Source organism: Sorex araneus, chromosome 4 (assembly GCF_027595985.1).
Source record: "Sorex araneus isolate mSorAra2 chromosome 4, mSorAra2.pri, whole genome shotgun sequence".
In the NCBI taxonomy this organism is placed as follows: domain Eukaryota; kingdom Metazoa; phylum Chordata; class Mammalia; order Eulipotyphla; family Soricidae; genus Sorex; species Sorex araneus.
The window spans coordinates 35,794,149-35,809,781 of NC_073305.1; the positions used below are offsets into that span (position 1 = coordinate 35,794,149).

Below are 15,633 nucleotides of genomic sequence, written 5' to 3' on the forward strand. Positions count from 1 at the left end.
GATGCCAGAAATTTAAGGCTGCAACAACCTCCAGAGAACTAAATAACCAAGAACCCTCAGGCTTTTTAAAAGCACATGAGATTAATTCTGCCAAAATCCTAAATGAGCTTGGAAGTTAATTTTTCACAGACCAGCCTTCAGATGAAAGTTAACCCGGTCAAGTCTCTGACTGCAGCCTCATGAGAGCCCAAGGAGATGACACCTCAGTATTCAAACTCCAGCCATCACCAGGACCTGCAGGGTAAGAACTGTGTACTGCTTTAAGTTGCCCAATTAGTATAATTTGTTGCACAATTTAGAAGACTACAACAGCTTTTAAAACCTGGGGTGAATTAATTCAGCATAACTGCAGATATACAAAATAAATACAAAACATCAATTGCATTTCTATACCAAAAATATTTACATAAAAACATTTCACTCACAGAACATAAAAAAAGAACAAAATAGGGACTGGAGCCATAGTACAGCAGGTAGGGCATTTGTCTTGCACGCAGCCAAGCAGGGTTCAATCCCAGGCATCATACATGGTTCCCTGAGCACCACCAGGAGTACTTCCTGAGTGCAGAGGCAGGAGTAACCCCTGAGCCTGGCTGGGTGTGATGCCCTCCCCACCTCAAAAAGAAGAAGAAAATGCTTAGAAATAAAATTTATTATTACTAACCCAAGAGAAAAGCCCTGCATATTAGAAATTATAAAATACTGAAGAAAAAAATTAAACCAGACATACATAAATGGAAAGCCACAGGAACTGAAAAACTTATTACTAAGATATCAATACTAAAGGAACCTTAATTCAAAACAATACAAATCAAATTTTCAAAGACAATTTTTTAAAATATTTTATTTTAACAAAGACAATTTTTGAAGAAATATAAAAATCCATCCTAAAGTTAAAATTCATGTGGGGGGAAGGAATTAAAGCAACAATGAGATATTCAAACTACAGAGACTCAAAGAATACGCACAACCAGTACGGTGCAGATGAAGGAAAAAGGGACCCTTATTCACCGCTAGTAGGAATGCTGATTGGTCTAGCCTTTTTGGAAAACACTGATATCCCTTAAAACACTAGAAATTACGCGTCCATATGACCCAGCAATACTACTCATAGAAATATACCCTAAGCAATACAGAAAAGGTATCTGCACTCCTATGTTCATTGCAGCACTATTCATAGCAGCCAGAATCTGGAAACAACCCAATGCCCAAGAACATATAAGTGAATAAAGAAACTATGGTACATCTACACAAATGGACTACTATACAACCATTAAGAAAAACAAATTATGATTATACATGGATAAACATGGAGAGTATCATGCTGAAATGAGTCAGAGGGAGAGGAACAAGCAAAGAAAATAGCATTCATCTGTGGGATACTGAAAAAAAAAAAGTATGAGAATTATACCCAAAGACAATAGAAAAGAGGACTAAAAGGACTGCTCCATAGTAAAAAGCTTACAGCAAGTTTGGAGGGAGTTGCAACTAGGACAGAGAAGGCACCACTAATAGAATGATAGTTGGAAATGATCACTTTGGACAAGAACTGAGTGTTGAAAGGAAAGTGATATGCATGATACCCTTTTGGTAACAGTATTGCAAACCACAGTGCCTAAAAGAGGAAAATGCGGGGAGGGGAGGGGAGGGGAGGGAGGGAGAGAAAGATGGGGGGAGGGAGGGAGAAAAGGATGGGGGGAGGGAGGGAGGGAGAAGGGGAGAGAGAAAGAGTGAGGAAGAGAGAGAGAGACAGAGAGAGAGAGAGAGAGAAGAAAAGTGTCAGCCATGGTGGGGAGGGTGCACAAAAGGAAACTTAGGACACTGGTAGTGGGAAATGTACACTGGTGAAGGAATGAGTGTTGGAACACTGTATGACTGAAACCCAATCATGAACTTTATAGCTGTGTATTTCAGTGGAGGGGAGGGGAGAGGAGAGAAGGGTGTGGAGCAATAGATAAGGGGCTGGGGGTATGCCTTGCACCCGACCAATCTAAATTCAATCCCTGACACCCTATATAATCCCTTGAGCCCCACCAGGAGTGACCCCTGAGCACAGGCCATGAGTAAGGCCTGAGAACTGCCCAAAAACCAAAAAGGGGGCAGAAAATTCATGTGAATCCTTGAGGGATTTCACACAGCAGAAATTATCTTAAAAAAAAAAGAATAAAGGTACAGGTATATGCTGACTTCTAAACTAAAAAAGGTACAATAACCAAAACTTATTACTGGCATAAAAACATTCAAACAGAATATAATAGAGTCCCAAAACAAACCCTGGGATATATGACCAAATATGACCTGGGATATATGACCAGATTTTCAACAAAGATCAATTAATCAAAAATAGTCTCTTCAATAAAGGGCACTGAGAAAATTGAATATTCGCATATTCACGGTACACCTGAAAATACTTCAGTTAAAACTGAAACTTTTTACTTCAGGTAAACCTCAGTAAAAAATACTTTTTTAACTGAAAAAAAATTGAAAACATTAACTTACAGGTAACTAAATCATACATTTTAAAAGGTAAAGTTTATACTATGCATATTTTTACCAAAATATAAAAAGGGGGTGGAGGTAGATGGCAAAGCATAAGTTTGGTCAGGGTGGGGCACGCTGTCTCTTACTTCCCCAACTGCCCAGTGAGATAGTGCTACCTGTAATGGGGAGAAGAGCCTAGTTCAAATAAAGCTGAAAGGATGAAATCTCAATATTTGAGTGAACAGGTATTATTACAAGTGAGAGAATACTATTTTCTATAGAAATTTAAAAACAAATGAACAAAACAACAAAACCAAATGCAGAGACACCAAGAACAGGCTGCAGGGAGCCAGCAGAGAAGTGAAGCCAAGGAAGAGAGGAACAGGTGACAGAGGACAGAAGGTACAAAGTCCCAGCTAAGAAATAAGTCACAGGGCTGTAATACACAGCAAAGTGACTTTAATTTAAAAACACTGTCAGTATATTTGAAAAGCACTAAGAAAAATAGATCGTAAAAGTTGCCTTCAAAAGAAAAAAAAATTACAACTACGAATGGTGACAGATCTTAAGACTCACTAAGGTGAACTTTTCCCAATAAATGCCCCTATGAAATGAGGACTGGAGACTGCATGCCAGGCTGGGCACGGGCCTTTCATGCCGGAGGCCCCAATTTATTCCCCAGTACTGCCTGGTTTCCCTGACACCACTAGAAGGGAACCCCAAGTACAGAACGGGGAGCAGCCAAAGCACCACAGAATATGGTTCCCCCTCCCCAAAAACCAAACCTCTACTATACACCCGAAGATATCAGTTATACCTCAGTAGAAAATACTTTTTTAATTTAAAAAATTTGAAAAATTTAACAGGTAACTAAATCATACATTTTAAATGGTTAAAAAGGTAAAGTTTTCGCTATATTTTTACCATAATAAAAAAAGGGGGGGATAGACGGTAAAGCATGAGTTTGGTAAGAGTGAGAACGCCATCTCTTATTTCCTCAACTATCCAGTTTGATAGCGCTATCTGTAATGGGTAGACGAGCTAAGTTGAAACTACATGTCTTTCTCTAGTCTTACAATCCTTGAGTCACTTCAAATCACTTTTTTACAGCAACAATATGTGTGTTTATTAGCTTTATTATGTAGCTCTGTTGTCCAGTTCCATTGTTCATTGATTTGCTCGAGCAGGCACCAGTAACGTCTCCATTGTGAGACTTATTGTTACTGTTTTTGGCATATCGAATACGCCACAGGGAGTTTGCCAGGCTCTGCCATGTGGGTGGATACTCTCGGTAGCTTGCCGGGCTCTCCGAGAAGGACAAAGGACTCGAACCCAGGCCAGCTGTGTACAAGGCAAACGCCCTACCTGCTGTGCTATCACTCCAGTCTAGTGAAATCATTTTATAGGAAGAAAAATTCATGGTTTTGGCTTCAGTTTGCAGGGTGGGGTGGGGGGTGTTTTGGGCCACACCTAGAGATGCGCAGGGTTACTCCTGACCACGTGCAAGACAAGTGCACTCAGGAAATCACTTTTGGTGGTGCTCAGGGGCTCAGGGGACCATGTGGATGCTGAGGATTGAACCCAGGTCAGCCACATGCAAGACAAGTGCCCTACCTGCTGTATTATTGCTCTGGCCAGGGAAAATACTTTAAAATCATAATATTCTACATACTACAGACTCTAATTTAGAAAAGATTTTTATATTTTTAAAGTCTCCTAAGGGGGTGGAGTGATAGCACAGCGGGTAAGGCATCTACCTTGCACACAGCTGACCTGGGTTCAATTCCTATATGGTCACCCAAGCATTGCCAGGAATAATTCCTGAACGCAGAGCCAGAAGTAACCCCTGATCATTGATGGGTGTGACCCAAAAAGAAAAAAGAAAAAACTCTCCAAAATGTTAAAAAAATTTTACATAGTAAAGGGAGGATATGGACTGGAGCGATAGCAGAGTGGATAGGGTGTTTGCCTTGCATGCAGCTGACCTGGGTTCGATTCCTCCATCCCTCTCGGAGAGTCCAGCAAGCTACCGAGAGTATCCCGCCCACACGGCAGAGCCTGGCAAGCTACCCATGGCGTATTCAATATGCCAAAAACAGTAACAACAAGTCTCACAATGGAGACGTTACTGGTGCCCGCTAGAGCAAATGTATGAGTGACTGGGATGACAGTGATACAGTGAAAGGGAGGATGTACAGAGAATAACAAAGTAAACAGAAAACTTAACTTAAAATTAAGCTTCCTAAACCAAAAAAGATACATAAAAAGTAGCTGTAGTTTTGATTTTCTAATTAAGAAAAATTAAGATGTATCAAAATCAACATTGAAAACAATGAAAAGGATGAACTGTGATTCTTCAGAAAAAAGAATCATTTACTGGGGGGCCAGAGATATATAACAGGTAAGGTGCTTGCTTTACACACTACATATGGCTGACCCAAGTTCAATCCCTGGTACCCTATACAGTTGCCTACTCCCACCCCACCCCACAGGACCACCAGGAGTAATCCTGAGCACAGAAAGTCAGGAGATAGCCCTGAATACTGCCAAGTGTGGCAAAAAAAAAAAAAAAAACTAAACTAAAAAATAAATGGATAAAAATGTTACTACTGCACTTCTAACAACACAAAAATATCTTTACAATGAACCAACCTCTTTTCTCCTTTCCCAACCTCTTTTCTCCTATCTTTGCTGTGTGTTCTAACAACACTTTTTAAAATGGAAAATGGAATATTGGGAAAGGAAATAGAATAGAAAAGGAAAGAAAATAGAAAGGAAATAGAATTTATTTTTATGTATGCCCCATAAAAACACTTTGATCAGAGAAGAACTATATATAAGACAGCCCCTAAATTTAGCCCATGTGCACAAGAACACATCATCTAGGTGCGTTAAGTACATTCTACAATTCTCACACAGCAATTAACTCACCTCGCAATGCATGGCTCAGAAAGTATGTCTGTCATTAAGTGACATAACACTAATAAGACAACAGAAGCAAATCAGACAAGAAGAATAAAGAAGGGGGAAAAAACACTAAGTTTCGTGGAGTCATACTCTAACGCCAAAGAAAGAAAAGCAACTGCAGTCCATCCATAAAGTCTGTAAGTGGAATTCTTCAAACAACCTTGACCATACAGGACTGCAGGTTGAGTACGGTAATATGAACCTTGGTCAAAAGAGCTGAACATTAAGCTCTTTAAACGACTGCAGACTAAGTGGGATCAGTTAAGGACTTTGAACTCCAGCATTTCACTGGCTTAGGATAGAAAACACCAAAGTTTTCATGGCAAAGCACATGGCTGAAGGCGGGAACTATGCTGGGAGACAGTGCGTCAAGATACCAAGAGTTTAAAGAGAAAACTTTAGATATGAGACACGGCAGTTCTACAGGGAGAAGAGAATAAGGACTTAGAAAAAAGGTAATTTCTCTGTACAACTTCAAAACAATCTGCCAAAGCAATACAGTATCCTCAAACCCTGGTGATTCCAGTCAAAGTGTGATGCAGTGGCCGAGGAGTTGTTATTCGAACTGGTGGCAGATAACCTCATGCTATAACCATAATGATTTTTCTATGGTGTAAAACATTTGACTAACTGCTGGCCTATCCTCTCTGTACTACAGCAGAACAGCTATATAGACAGTACAATCCAGTGCTCCTATTTGTGCACACTTTTTCCAATTTATTTTGTTAGCTCCCATTAATTGTGGTCTTTATTTGAAAAGGAAAAAATAAAGAACTGTATCCCAGGATATGCTTGCTAAGCAGATTTTGACCCGAAAGTTAACCTTAACCGTCCAAAGGCAAATGTCCTTTATAAGCTCTCTCTTCTGTAGTTGCCACTTTTCCTAAACCACAAGTCTTCCTGACTCGCAGTGGGGCCAAGCAAGATTACACCGTGTGGTAGGATCTGTCAGGCGAGCTCTGACAAGGCCTCAAAATAGACCCTGGGCACCAGCCAGGGAAACTGCCGTTCACAACTTCCACTCCATCAGCAAAGCCCTTCGGTGGTTTTCTTGGTTGTTTGTTTGTTTGATTTTACTCTCTTGTCTCATTTGAAAAGGTTAACAGGACTGGGGAAGAGGCTAGGCAGCTGAGCACATGCCTTGCACACAAGGACCTAACATGACAGAAAAATACTTCAATATAATAAAACAAAAAAAAATAAATAAAGGGGTATTTCTGAAGTCTCCCCTGGTTGTGAGTGAGCCGCACACTATCAAAATGAAAAACTCAGAACCTCTTTTAATCTGCTCATAAATACTGCAGCAAAGACTATATCTATACATATTGCATTGAGAAATTAACCCACTCAATATAGTTCTTGGGTTTGCAAAAGGGTGCTTAGATCTCAGACTCCAGAGATTTTTTTTTTTTTTTGGTTATAAATAGATTAGGATGTAAAGGGTAAAAGGGAGAAGAGATAAGGTGGGCTATTTATTTCCTTTGTAACTAGCAATATAGTAGCAGACAAAGGAGGGCAATAAGTTAAACTATATATAATGTTTTTAACTTATACTGGTCATAAAATGGTAAAATAATCAACCTAGTGTAAAAGATATTCCTTTAATTGTTCACAATATAAGTGAATGATTTATTCATTTATATTATACATCAATGACAGTACCCAGTCTTCAAGCTACAGTGTTCTTATCCTTACTAGCACAATGAAAATGAACTGTCACTCTAAAACTGTCTTAAACTGCCTTATAAATACACTGCAGCTATTTTTTAATGGAGGATAAAAAATACAATGTAATTAAGAGCTCCTTTCACCTTAGACAGAGTTGAAAAAGAAAACAATTTCTATTATAAAATATAGCCCAATATAAGATTGAAATAAAGTTTTCAATTTTTTATAACTTAAGTCCCAACCAGGTTGGAGCGATAGCACAGTGGGTAGGGCATTTGCCTTGCACGAGGCAGGCCCGGGTTCGATTCCTCTGCCCTTCCTGGAGAGCCCAGCAAGCAACCAAGAGTATATCGCTGCCTGGCAGAGCCTGGCAAGCTACCCGTGGCGTATTCGATATGCCAAAACCAGTAACAACAAGTCTCACAATGGAGACATTACTGGTGCCCACTGGAGCAAACTGATGAGCAATGGGATGACAGTGATACAGTGACAGAGTGAAGTCCCAACCATGTACTTTCATTTTTGTTGTTCTTATTGCTGCCTTCTGTTTTGGGCTCACACCGAGCGATACTCAGGGGTTACTCCTAGCTCTGCACTCAGGAATCACTCCTGGTGGTGGTCAGGTGCCATAAGGGATGCTGGGATCCAATGTAGGTTGCTTATCCAATGTAGGTTGGCTACATGCAAGGTAAGCACCCTACCCCCTGTATTATCTATCCAGCTCCCCCAACCTTACAATTTCAAATCAGATTCCATACACATACTTGAGAGCTGTTACAAAAACTTATATGAGTTGTTCATTAAATCAGTATTTTAGAGGAGCTCGAGAGATAGCATATAGGGGAGAGTGTTTGCCTTACAGGCGGCTGACCCAGGTTTGATTCCCAGCATTGTACATGGTCCTCCAAGCACCACAAGGAATAATTCCTGAGTGCATGAGCCAGGAGTAACCCTTGTGAATCGCCAGGTGTAACCCAAAAAAAGCAAAACAAAACAAAACAAAAAAACAGTATTTTAGGAAAAAAAAAACACTTAAATGTTAATAAAGAATGGTAGCACTGTAGCACTGTCGCACTGTCGTCCCGTTGTTCATCAATTTGTTCAAGTGGGCACCAGTAACGTCTCCATTGTGAGACTTGTTACTGTTTTTGGCATATGAAATACGCCATGGGTAGCTTGCCAGGCGAGATACTCTTGGTAGATTGCTGGGCTCTCCGAGAGGGATGGAGGAATCAAACCCGGGCCTGCCTCGTGCATGGCAAATGCCCTACCCGCTGTGCTATGGCTCCAGTCCATGAATAAATCATGGTTCACCTTTACTTTGTAAAATTACATAAACATGTACTAATAAAGAAAGGTCACTAAGCTCTATCAAGGATAAGAATGAAAGTATAGAAATTTTCCCCTCAACATACATGATTACATATTTAACACGAAATTGGTGAGGAATACAAAGGAAAAATCTTAATAGAGGTAGCTCTGATTAGGGTGGGGTAGTAAAGGGGAAATAATAGGCTAGAAGTTCACTGTGGAAAGGAGACTTCCTCTTCACCATCATATAATCTTTTTAAATGCTTTATCAATTTTAAAAAGTCCCCAAAACTACTGAAGTCATGAAGTGAGCATCTGTCCATGCTGTTCATTTCCTCCTGTTCTCAGGGATGTCTACTTTTAGCTACTGCTCTCCCTATCATAAAACCAAAACAAAAGCATACATATGTAGCAAATCTCAGATTTTTCAAAGAAATAGAATTCTCCCTTTGTCCTGCTGCCAAAAAAAAAAAAAATTTAAGTAACAGAACAAGGGTCAGAGAGACAGTACTGGCTGTAAGGAGTTTGTTTACCATGTATAGAACTGACCTCAATTGCACCCTGCAAGCTTCATATGTTCCCCTGGGTACCACCAGGGGTCACTCCTGGGCACAGAGCCAGAAATTGGCCCCTGTCATTGCTCAAATGACAGCTCCCACCCTCCCAATGTAAAAAAAAAGTGGTAGTAAAGCAAGTTTTGGTGGGGGTTTACCTCATGTTGCACACCCTTTAATTCTTGACTAATTTATGGGAAGTCAAAATTTCTTGAAGTGCAGTGTAAACACAGACACAAACATACTGCTTAAAGCTATCTCCATCTATTCACTTCAAGAAAAAAATCATAATAAAGCAAAGTTACTTGACTTGGAGAAACATTGCTTATTAAATTTTGAGAGTTGAGTTTCAAATGATGATCACAGTGAATATGACTAGTATGTTTTCCCAAGTAAAGAACCATCACTCTGGGGGCCAGAGTGATAGTACAGCAGGCATGGCGTTTACCTTGCACACAGCCAACCAGGGCTGGATCCTCTAGCATCGCCATACACCACCAGGAGTGAGTCCTGAGTGCAGATCCAAAAATAACCCCTGAGCATTGCCAGGTGTGACCCCGGCAAAAAAAAAAAATTGGTTTTACATCAAAAAAAGAACCATCACCCTATTCTAATTCACCAGAGAAAGCAACTACCCCAAAAGTAAAGCTATCAAATGGCCTGTTATATAGGTGAAATGGATAGATCTCCTAAGGTGAGGACTTAGCACTGTAGCACTGTCATCCCATTGTTCCTCAATTTGCTAGAGTGGGCTCCAGCAACGTCTCCATTGTGAGACTTATTGTTACTGTTTTTGGCATATTGGATATGCCACGGGTAGCTTGCCAGGCTCTGCCATACGGGCAGGATACTCTCGGTAGCTTACCGGGCTCCTGAGAGGGGTGAAGGAATCGAACCCGGGTTGGCAAACGCCCTACCTGCTGTGCTATCGCTCCAGTCTGAGGTAAGGACAGGTGAGGACAGAAAAATGTAATTTCTCTTGAATAATCCTCATCCACAATCCCAGCACACTGGGTAGGGAGTGGACTGTTTTCTTCTAGTCATCATCAATTCTGTCCCTTCTCACAAAAGCACCTGCAGAGTAAGCAATTCACAAAAAGAGCTTTCAAGAAATTGCTACTTCCCTCATATTTCTAGTAAAAATGTGTTTTGTTTTTAAAAAAGAAACCAAACTGTCAAATATATTCTATCACTTTCTTTACCAAGAAGATGCCAAAACCTAAGACAATTTCCCTTGCAAATTTCTGATCAAGACTCAGTTATGGGGGCTGGAGTGATAGCACAGCGGGTAAGACGTTTGCCTTGTACACAGCTGACCCGGGTTCGATTCCCAGCATCCCATATAGTCCCCTGAGCACCGCCAGAGGTAATTCCTAAGTGCAGAGCCAGGAGTGACCCCTGTGCACCACCAGGTGTGACCCAAAAAGAAAAAAAAAGACTCAGTTATGGTGCTTTTCATAAGGGATTTTCAAAAAAAAAAAAAAAAAACAGTCTGTATTCACTGCATGGAAACTGAAACTCTTAGGTCACTATTAGTTGGAGAAAAAAAGTGAAAGGTCCCTTAACGCTAAATAGAAGAATGGATATTTAAGGAAGTAAGACCAACATGGTAAACTTATCATTTACTTTATAGCTGATTTCCAAAGTTCCTTGTAAATGAAAAACAAGGTAAAATAAAAACTCAATTTCAAAAAGAAGAAGTAGCCAGTAAGAGGATTTACAAGACTGGAGCAAATGCATTGCATGTAGGAGCCTTGCACACAGCAAACCCTGATTCAATTCTCAGCAAACCACATTGTCCCTCAGAGCCCACCAGGGTCACCTGAGCACAAGTGCCAGGAGTAAGCCCTGAGCACCACTGGGTGTGACTCAAAACTGAAAGTAAAAAAAGTTCTTTCAGGGGCTGGAGAGATAGCACAGCGGGTAGGGTGTTTGCCTTGCACACGGCCGACCCGGGTTCAAATCCCAGCATCCCATATGGTCCCCTGAGAACGGCCAGGGGTAATTCCTGAGTGCAGAGCCAGGATTAACCCCTGTGCATCGCCAGGTGTGACCCAAAAAGCAAAAAAAAAAAAGTTCTTTCTGATTTTAAATTAATTTAAATAATAAATTACAAGTTGAAGTCTAGTTATCTAATTCCATGTTTCTAAGAATAATAAACTGACAAACCAGTCAAGGACCTGCACTCACAAAACTTTCATACACTTTGGTTTTCATATATTAATTATGGTAGTTCTCCTCTGGCATTTATATGATTTCTACCCCACTTGACAAACTTCTCACATCTGGCCAAAAAAGGGGTGGGGGGCAGGTGGAGGTAAATCTCAACCCACTTTCCACACAGGAAGGGGGCAGGGCCCCTTCCACCTGTGCTCAGGACTGACTCCTGGCTCTAAACTCAGGATCTCCTGTTGACACTCAGGGGACAGATGTGGTGCTGAGGATCGGACCCGGCCAAGTCTGCTGAATGCACAGCAAGCGTCCTACCCACCGTAGGAGCTCTCCCATCCACCACTTAGAAACCATTCTAAATCCAAACATTCTGCAGAAGTTTAGATTTTACTGGTCACCACGTTCCACGACAACAAATATCCAGCTACAAATCGTACAAAGCATAACACATTTTCTACGAGTGAAAGCCTCTGCATAGTCAGAAACACTTTACTCCAATTTTAAGATCCGAATCAATGATTCACAAAGCGAATGACCTAACTTCCTAAATGAATCACACTTTCCAAAATTCTTATTCTGTATTAGTAGAATGCTAGGTCAACATGTCTAATCTCTGGGACCGGACATATAGAACAGGGCTTAAGAGGCCTGCCTTGTTTGGCCCTGAGGTTCCATCCTCAGCACCCCAAGCCCCACTAGGAGTGTGACCCCTGAGTACAGAGCAAGGAGAAAGTCCTGAGAACCACTGAGTATGCCGCCCCACCCCACGCAAAAAAAAAAAAAAAAAACCTCTACATCTCTGTACGTATTAAACAGATGTTAGTTAACTAGGATTAATTCTGCAGGACTTTCACACCTCAGCAAATCTCAAGTTCATGCAAACTCACTCCGGTCTTGCATTCTCAAAAACAAAAAAAAAAAAAATTGCACCTGTGCACAGATCCGTACCCGAACAAAATATTCTCCTCAAAATATATTATGCTATCTTAAAAACTCATTCCTCCAGAGCTGGGGAGACAGAACAAGGATGAAGGCACTTGCCTTGCAAGCAGCTGACCCAGGGATGCCCATGTCTCCCCCACACACCCCCTAGCATAGCGGTGAGAGACCCCTGAGCACCGCGGGTGCGACCCAATCCCCACAGACACACACACAAAAATAATTCATTCATCTACACCCTGGCTCTCTATCTCTACAGCAGTTCCACGACTACATCCACAATCTCTCCCTAGTGCGATAACTGTTTTTGTAAGTTACGATCACGCTGTTACCTTTACAAATAGCCTTCAATCAATAAAACCACTTTTTTTTTTTTAGACAAAAATCAAACTTTCTCGATGTGCAGCAGAAACGCTGAGTCACTAAAGGAAAACTCCAAAAGGAAAGGAGTTACAAAGAGTTCAAGTTTGGAACACAACCTTCTCCTGCGATAGCTGCATCTCCCACGGTGAGCGAGAGGAGAGAGAGAGAGAGAGAGGAAGGGAGAGGGGGAGAGAGAAGACAGAGAGAGGAGAGGAGAGGAGAGGAGAGGCAGAGAGAGGGGGGAGACTGGGAGAGAGAAAAGGGGACAGGGAGAGAGAGGAGAGGAGAGAGGAGAGAGAAAGGGTGAGAGAAAGAGAAGAGAGAGAGGGGATGAGGGAGTGAGGGAGAGAGAGAGGGAGAGACAGGGAGAGGGGGAGAGGGAGAGAGGGAGAAAGAACGAGCCGACGCTTGAACTTTTCCCCACCGCCCCGCCGCTTTAAGGAGCCCAGTGGGTGCGCTCGGTCCCGTCGCTCTGCCCAGGGGAGGCGGGCGAGCGGCCGGGGGCCCCGAGGCGGCGGCACGACCCCACCATCTGGGGGAAGGAGCGACAGCCCGGCTCAGCATCAGTCCAGCGCGGCCCGGGACGCGCCCGGGGGGTGCCCGGGCCAGTCCTCCCGGCGCCCGGCGGGCGCGGGTCCCGGGCGGCGGGGCCCCGGCAGGGCGGAGCGGGCGCGGGGCGCGGGCGGCGGCGAGCGGGCGGCCCTTACCTGGCTCCGGGGCGCCGCCGGCCCGCCGCGAGCCGGGGACGAAGCGGGCGAGGGGCGTGGGGCGCGGGGCGCGACTCCGGCGCCGGCCCCCCCCACGAGCGAGCGGGCGAGCGAGCGAGCGCGCGGGGCTGGGGAGCGGGCAGCGCCCGGCGCCGGCCGACGCTCTCGCACTCACGCCGGCGGCCCCTCCGCGCCGAGCCCGAGCTGGCAGCGGGATCCCGCCCCGGGAGAAGCCGTAGCCCCAGCGGCGAGCGGAGGCGGCGGGGAGGGGCGGGGCCACAAGGTCGGCGACCCGCTCACCCGGAAGTACTTGCGGCCACGCCGGCCCCCGGGCCGCCGAGCGCGGCTGCGGCGGCTGGGAACCCCGCGCGGGGTATGTCGGCCGCGGGCTGGTCCCGCGGGAGCGGGGATGGAAGGGGGGGGAGAAAAAGCTCCTCCCTCGGGGCTCCGCTCCCGGGGGCTGCGCGCGCTGGAAGAAGCCGCCGCTGGGGGCGGAGCCTGGGGCTCCTGGCCGGCCCGGCCCCGCGGTCTAGGGGCTCCAGGCTGCCCCGGCCCACTCAGGGGGGTTAGGGAAGTGGGCCGGGGTCGCTGACCTGCCTTCGGGAAAGGAGGTGGAGTGGGTGTGGCTGGGACTCGAAGAGCCTCTTTCCGGGGTGAAACGTGCGGCTTGAGGATGAGGTCCGCCGAGGGACCGCGGCCGGGACTCGAGTCCGCCTTGGACCCGATGGAGGCTGCAGAGAGTGCAGCGAGGAAGACGCTTGTCTTGCACCCCGGCGGACCCGGGTTCGATCCCCGGCCCCGCTGGCGGTGTCCCAGACCGCTTCACACACCCCGCCCCCTACTTCCACCCCAGCAGAGTCTAAGGTGAGCGCGCCCTGAGCACCAACAGGTGTGGCTCCAAAAGAAAATCAGCTGGGATCAGAGAGGTAGCACGGGGGATAAGGTGCATCCCATGCATGCAGGCAGCCTACCTGGAATCCATTCCAAGCACCCGTAGAGGTGACCGACAGGAGCACTGAGCCGCCAGGAGTAAGCCCTGAGCACCAATGGGTGTGGTCCACGAGGCAATTATATATCTATTGTATATCTATTGTATATGTTATATTCTGTTTATACGTATATAACATATACATATAGGGCTCTGACATTCATTATCATTTTTGTTTGTTTTGTTTGGGGGCCACAGCCAGCAATGCTCTATGCTTATTCCTGGGTCTGCACTCAGGGATCAAGACTGGCAGTGTTTGGGGGACCATATTGGGGTGCTGGACATCGAACCCTGTTTAGCAATGTGCAGGGCAAGTGCCTTACCCGCTGTACTGTCTCTCCATCCCAATCCCCCACCTTTAAGGTGGGCGCGGACTTAAAAACCATAGCACCCAAAAGGAGAGAGAGTGAGTAAAAGGGAATGAGCCTGCCACAGAGGCAGGGGGGCGATGGGGAAGGGGAGGTGCCAGACGGGATACTGGGAACATAGGTGGTGGAGAATGGCCAGTGGTGGAGGGATGGGTACTCAATCATTGTATGACTGAAACGTAATCAGGAAAGTTTGTTAGTCTGTAACTGTACCTCACAGTGATTCATTAAAATAAAAAAAAAAAAAGTCAGTGCTAGGGCAGCAGCGGAGGGATAACCCAATGGAGAGTTTACCTTCTAGTGTATGTGTTGGGAACAGTTTGCTGGGTTGAAACCAACAGACCAGGTCCAGATGGTGGTGAGACACTGCAGGGAGCACTCCAGAGGGATGAGAGATGAGGTGGGCACCACCTAGCCAGCAGGGAGGGGGATGCCAGAGTAGATGTCCAGAAGGAAATGTGACGCTTGAGCAGCCTCAGGAGAAAAAGGTACAGCACACACTTAGACACAACTTCCTGTGCTGCAGGTTCTGAACACATACCCCACCCACCCTTTTTAAGAGCCTGTCTGTAAAACCACTCAAGGCTGCTTCTGCGCCCCCAGCCTCTCTCAGTGTATCTAGCTTTTTTGGCTGGGGGGGGGGGGGCGCTGGTTCCTGCCCCTGGGCGAGGGGATTGTGAGCAGGACTGTTGAGAATAGGGTTAGTGGTTTTTAACTATGTGACACCTTTGGACAACAGTGGTCAAAAATCAGTGACTGGAAACCATGGCAGACATTGAGATTTCAAGATGCTTCTTTCTGGGCAGAGGTCTGGACAGCTGTGTGGAAACAAAAAGGACTACCACATGTGATTAAAATAAAAAAGGCCTTTTCCCCTGCCAACCTCCTGACAAAGAGCACTTCAAAAAAACAGTTTCAACCAATTACTGGAACCCACTGAGAGGACAGCTCAGTTTTGCTTTCCATTCAGTACAGAATGCATATTCATTTAGGGGCTGGAGAGAGATACAGATACAGTATGCTAGGTAGGGTGTTGCCTTGCACTGCCAACCTGGATTCAATCCCCAGCATCCCATATGGTCCCCCAAGGACCACCAGGAATGATTCCTGAGTCC

General features: G+C 44.9%; 1 protein-coding gene across 11 annotated transcripts in view; it reads right to left on the reverse strand.

Annotated features, from left to right (window-relative positions):
* LRRFIP2 (LRR binding FLII interacting protein 2) overlaps positions 1 to 13,477 on the reverse strand; it is a 117,954-nt gene extending 104,477 nt beyond the window's left edge. For 4 of the 11 annotated variants that reach the window (XM_055134927.1, XM_055134923.1, XM_055134929.1 and 1 more), the window contains exon 1: positions 13,163 to 13,454. The gene's annotated coding sequence lies outside the window, so the exon portion shown is untranslated. Of the gene's footprint in view, positions 1 to 13,162 lie in introns of all 11 variants that reach the window. The other 7 variants (XM_055134932.1, XM_055134930.1, XM_055134931.1 and 4 more) reach the window with 5 other exon arrangements.
* Positions 13,478 to 15,633: the final 2,156 nt, after the last annotated feature.